General features: G+C 41.2%; 1 long non-coding RNA gene across 1 annotated transcript in view; it reads right to left on the bottom strand.

Moving 5' to 3' along the window:
* LOC309977136 overlaps window positions 1-6,676 on the bottom strand; it is a 37,147-nt gene that overhangs the window by 18,962 nt on the left and 11,509 nt on the right. The gene's annotated exons all lie outside the window — the stretch shown is intronic.

Here is a 6,676-nt window from a genome sequence, read left to right as displayed (position 1 = left end):
TGTATATAATGGAATATTATTCAGCCTTAAGGACTAAGGAAATCCTTCCATTTGCTACAACATGGATGAAACAGGAGGACATTTAGTTAAGTGAAATAAGCCAGAATGAGAAAGATAAATACTGTATATGTTGAATCTAAAAAAGTCAAACTTATAAAAGAAAGGGGTAGAATTGTGGTTGCCAGGTGCTGGAGTTTGGGGGTAATGAAGACATAATGGTCAAAGGTACAGTTTCAGTATGAAATGGTCAAAGGTACAGTTGCAGTATGAATAACTGCTAGAGATCTAATGTACACCATGGTGACTACAGTTAATAATATTGTGTACTTGAAAGTTGCTAAGAGTAAAGCTTAAGTGTTCTCACCACACACACTAAAATGGTAACTGTGAGATGAGGGAAATATTAGCTTGATTTTGTAAACATTTCACATGTATACATATATCAAAACATCACGTTGTACACCTTAAATATACAAAATTTTTATCAATTGTACCTCAATAAACCTGGGGAAAAAAGATAAAATAGCCAATGCAGAGAACAGAATGGTGGATTCCAGGGGCTTAGAAATGGGGTGATGTTGGTCAAAGGGTACAGAGTTTCAGATATACAAGATAATAAGTTCTGGAGATCTACTGTAGAAACAAACACAAACCCCTAAACATAAGACCTGAAACTGTAAAACTCCTAAAGAAAAAGGGGGATAGATTCACAACATTAGTCTAGACAATGATTTCACTGATATGACACCAAAAGCATGGGTGACAAAAGCAAAAATAGTCAAGTGGGACTACTTCAAACTAAAGTTCTGTACAGCAAAGGAAACAATCAATAGAATGAAAAGGCAACCTCCAGAATAGGAGAAAATATTTGCAAATCATATATCTGATAAGAGGTTAATATCCAAAATATATACAGAGCAACAGTTCTTAAAAATTAGTAACTTGATTTAAAAATTAGCTAAAGACTTGAATAGATATTTCTCCAAAGAAGACATACAAATGGCCAACAGGTATATATGAAAAGGTACTCAACATACCTAATCGTCAGGGAAATACAAATAAAAACTACAAGGAGATATCACCTCACAAATGACAGGATGACTATTATCAAAAAACCACAAGACAAGAAGTGCTGGTGAGCTGGTGAGGATGTGGAGAAATTGAAACCCTTGTACACTGTTGGCGGGAATTCAAAGTGTTGGAGCAGCTATGGAAAACAATGTGGAGGTTCCTCAAAAAAGTAAAAATGGAACTACCATACAATCCAGCAATCCTGCTTCTGGGTATTTATCCCAAAGGGTCAAAATCAGGGTATTGAGATATCTTCACTCCCATGTTCATTATAGCATTATTCACAATATTTAAGATGTGAAAACAACCTATTGACAGATGAATGGATAAAGAAAATATACATATATGCAATGTAATTTTATAATATATATTACTATATTATATATAACATATTATTTAGCCTATCACATTTTTTAGGCTGGATAATACTACATTAAATATATAAATGTATATATAAGTATGTAAATATTTCTTGTATATATAAAATACAGAATATTCAGCCTCAGAAAATAAGCAAATTCTGCAGTATGTGCCAACATGGATGAACCTTGAGAATATGCTAAGTGAAATAAGCCAAAACAAGCGATATGACTCCACTACTGTATGAGGTATCTAAAAGAGTCAAATTCATACAATCAAAGAGTGTAACCATGGTTGCCAAAGGCTGGGGGGAGGGGGAAATGAAGAGTTACTAATCAATGAGCATAAAATTTCAGTTCATCAAGATGAATGAATTCTTGAGATCTACTATATATATCATTGTACCTAGAGCCAACAATACTGTATTATACAGTTTAAAATTTGTTAAGAGTTAAAAATTTGTTAAGGTGTATCTCATGTTAAATAGTCTTACCACAATATGCTTTTAAATTTTAAATAAGTAAATATTTCAACAGACATTGATAATGTCTCCTTGGGGCAACACAGTCACCTGTTGAGAACTACTTCATTTTTAAAAAAGTGTATCAAAAATTTTTTGATAAAATGCAATATTAAAAAAGACCCAAGTGAGGGGCTTCCCTGGTGGCGCAGTGGTTGGGAGCCCGCCTGCCGATGCAGGGGACACGGGTTCGTGCCCTGGTCCGGGAGGATCCCACATGCCGCGGAGCAGCTGGGCCCGTGAGCCATGGCCGCTGAGCCTGCCCGTCCGGAGCCTGTGCTCCGCAACGGGAGAGGCCACAATGGGGAGAGGCCCAAGTATTGGGGGAAAAAAAAAAAAAAAGACCTAAATCAATACTTTAAGAGGCAGAAAAAGGAATGTGGAAAGAATATATGTGACATGAACACAAGGCAAGGTAGCCTCAGAGAGTGGCAGCATTTGGATCAAAATATTTCCGGGATGACACAGGATGACAACTTGTATTTTCACAGAGTGGGCACAGGGGTGCCCCTCAGCACGACCAGCCTCATGAGTGGCTCCCAGGGTATTAAGCTTTTCCCCAGTAAGTCAGGGAGGATGGAGCTCAGACTGGCTCCCAGAAGTGCATTGGCTTCCTCTATTTGCTGGATCTTTAATCTCTTGCTAATACCTTTGTTCCTATGAAAGTAGTACATTGAACAGCCAAAGCTTAAGTGTAATAATAAATTATGGGTATGTTCCTTACTCTTTCCAGACAGATTTCTAAGCCCTCTGCTTACAGTTATAGTCTCTACAATTGACTATGTGTTTGGGCCCCATCATCTGGGGTAGTGTCACCATGGTCTTCGTCCTACATAGGTTGAAGCCATGAGTCCAATCCAGTCACAAAAAAACAGCCCTTCCCCCAGTCCTAACCATGAAACCAGAGCCACACACATCATGTTATACCTAGTGAGGTGTTGCTTCCTTTTCCTCACCCTCTTTCATTTTGACTGTTTAGAGGACTCTATTGTTATTTTAGGCCAGTGAGTGGTGAACATATCTTGTTTGTTGCTTCATGTTTCTCAACATTTGGCCCTTTTTTTTTTTTTTTTTTTTTGCGGTACACAGGCCTCTCACTGTGGTGGCCTCTCCCGTTGCGGAGCACAGGCTCCGGACACGCAGGCTCAGCGGCCATGGCTTACGGGCCCAGCCGCTCCACGGCATGTGGGATCTTCCCGGACTGGGGCACGAACCCGTGTGCCCTGCATCGACAGGCGGACTCCCAACCACTGCACCACCAGGGAAGCCCACATTTGGCCCTTCTATAGTCATTGTCAGTGATACCCATGTCTCTCAGTTTTGCTTTGCTTCCTGGACAGTGAAACTGTAACTGTATGACTCTGTTCTCTAAAGGGCATTCAATCATTCTTTCCATCATCTGTTAATGTTTAGGAGTTTCAGATTCTCCCTAGGAATCTGTGATTCAATGAACAGTGGATGGAAAAATAATGTCCCAGAACTCATAAATCCTATAACAGATGCTAACATTATGCATAAAATTAATTATATAAAGATTACTCAAATTAACTATACTAGGTTCTTCAATGAAGAAATCCACGAAATTCTGAAATAGTGTGGTAGAGGAAAATTTTTTGTTTGGAGATCTGAAAGAAGCCTCTCACTATGAAAGTTTGATGGATTTTCTAAGCATAGTTCAGGTGCTTCGGACATTAGGACAACCAACTGGAAGAATCTCATGGAAGTCTTGTGCAGCCTCAGGGTAATGGTAGAAATCTGATGTTTTGAGAATAATAGAGACATGGGTAGGACAGCACGATATGAAACTGGAAAAAAAATCGATAGATGGTTCTGGATAGGCACTTGAGACAGACCAAGAATTCTGAAGTTTGTCTTAAGAAAAATTATAGGCTAATGAAGGGGTCCAATCAGGTAAGTAAAAATGAATTTTACTGCCATGCACATGTGCAGGGCTAGCCTTTCCTTTTGTGTACTTACACACTACCTGCCTGAAACCTGTCAATAGCCTCCATTGCTTTGTGCACACCTGTAGCAAGATCCTGCAGCTACCAAAGGGCATGCCAACAGCCAAGGCCCCCACAGTTGCTTGTAGGCCTGAATTAGCCCCTATCTCCTGTTCCAGGCCTACACCACTGGGCTTACTTACAACTAGCCTCCTGAAGCTATGTACATGCACTGCCTGGCCCAAACCCCCATTGCTGGCCTACAGTGCTGTGGCACATGGCTGGGGAGATCCTGCAGCCACAGTAGTGCATGTCAACAGCCAGGGCCTCCACAGCTCCCTGTGGCCTCAGATTTGACCCTGTCTCATGTCACTGACCTGCACTACTGGATTCACCTTCAGCTAACCCCTCTAGCTGTATGCCTGCATACCCCCAGCCTAACTCTTAACCCCAGGCCTCTACTACATGCACCCATGGCAAGACACAACAGCCCTGGTTGTGCACACTGCCAGTGCACTCACAGTTGACCCTGGTCTTTACAGTTTACCCTGGCCCCCACTGCTACGCATGTGTCTGGAACTGGCCCAACAGTTTACATGCACCTACAGCTGGCCCCCACAGGTGAGCATATACACACCACCAGCTCTGGCTACCACTGCTCCATGCCTTGTTCCCTAGCCACTGGACCTGGCGGTGCTGCTGAGGACCCCAAAAATCCTTGCAGCCTCTGTGGACCCCCTACATCACTCACCAATGACCATGAAGTTGCTGATGCCTTGTACCCCAGCAGCCTAAGCCAGAGTCACCACTCCCACCCAGACCCAGAGACAACACACATATTCACACTTCATGCCTTGCAGCACTAGAACCAGGGTCTCAACATGTTCCAGCATGCCTCCACCTGCAGGTGAAGTTCCTTCCTTTCCAAAGTCAGTCCATAAAGTCTGGAAGAAGTGACTTCTTCTCCGAATGGACAGACACCCATGCAAAGCTACAGAGATCATGAAAAATCAGGGAAACATGATACCACCAAAGGAACACAGTAAACATCCTATAACTGACTCACACAAAAAAGGCGCTACATGAATTGCCTGACAATTCAAAATAGTTGATTTAAAGATGCTCAGAGAGCTACAAGAGAACAGCTAAACAGTTTAACAAAATCAGGAAAACAATACAAGGACAAAATGAGAAGTTCAACAAAGATAGAGAGCTTTAAATAAAAAGACCAAACAGTTTTGGAGCTGAATAATACAACGATTGAACTGAAGAATTCAATAGAGAGCTTTAACATCAAAGTAGCATAAGGAGAAGAAAGAACTGGTGAGCTCAAAGGCAGATTATTTTAAATTATCCTATCAGAAAGAGAAAGAGAAAAAAAGAATAAAAAAGGATGAAGAAGAAGATTGAGAACTACAGAACATATGGGACACCATTAAGAGAAGCAATCTATGCATCACTGGAATACCAGAAGAAGAGAGAGAGAAAGAAAGACTCTTTAAAAGAAATAATGTCTAGGGGCTTCCCTGGTGGCACAGTGGTTGAGAGTCTGCCTGCCGATGCAGGGGACACGGGTTCGTGCCCCGGTCTGGGAAGATCCCACATGCTGCGGGGCAGCTGAGCCCATGAGCCATTACCGCTGAGCCTGTGCATCCGGAGCCTGTGCTCCGCAATGGGAGAGGCCACAACAGTGAGAGGCCCACATACCGCAAAAAAAAAAAAAAAAAGAAATGTCTTGAGAGCTTCCCAAACCTGGGGAGAGATACTGACATCCAAGTTCATGAAGCTAATAGGTAAACCAAAACATTTCACTCTAAAACAGTCATCTCCAAAATACCATAAAATTGTGTAAAATCAAAGACTAAGTGAGAATTTTCAAAGCATGAAGAGAAAAAAATTTTCTCTCATATTAAGGAACCCCCAGGGACTTCCCTGGTGGTCCAGTGGCTGGGACTCCACACTCCCAATGCAGGGGGCCTGGATTCTACCCCTGGTCGGGGAACTAGATCCCACATGCCGCAACTAAGAGTTCTCATACCACAACTGAAGATCCCACGTGCCACCAGTAAAAGATCCCACACGCCACAACTTAGGATCCCACATGCTGCAAGGAAGATCCAGCACACAGCAGCAAGGATTCCGTGTGCCTCGGCTAGGACCTGGAGCAGCCAAATATAGATAGATAGATAGATAGATAGATATTTTTAAAAGGATATAACACTTAAAAAAAAAAAAAGGAACCCCCATAAGTCTATCAGTGATATCTAAGCAGAATTTTTCAGCCCAGGAGATAATGAGATGATATATTCAAAGTGCTGAAAGAAAAAAACTGTCAACCAAGAATACTTTGCCCAGCAAAACTGTCCTGCAGAAATGAAGGTAAGATAGACTTTCCCAAAAAAAGAAAAGCTGAGGGAGTTCATGACCACTAGAACTGCCTTACAAGAACTGCTGAAATGAATTCTTCAAGCTGAAACAAAAAGTTGCTAAGTAGAAACAGAAAAACATATGAAAATAGTATTACACACTGGTAAAGGTTAAGTATATAGTTAAGAGTCACAATAATATTGTATCATGGTGGTGTGTTAAACACTTAACTGTAGTATAAAGGTTACATGACAGAAGCATTAAAAATAGCTATAGCTACAAAAATTTGGTAATGGATACACAATATTAAAAGATACAGATTGTGACATCAAAAGCATAATGATGGTTGGGTGGAGTAAAAGGGTAGAGTTTTTTTATGCGATCAAAGTTAAGTTGTCATTGGCTTAAAACAGAC

The sequence above is a fragment of the Leucopleurus acutus genome (genome assembly GCF_964270905.1).
Source record: "Leucopleurus acutus genome assembly, chromosome: 20".
Lineage (NCBI taxonomy): Eukaryota > Metazoa > Chordata > Mammalia > Artiodactyla > Delphinidae > Leucopleurus > Leucopleurus acutus.
This window is presented reverse-complemented; position numbering and strand designations above follow the sequence as displayed.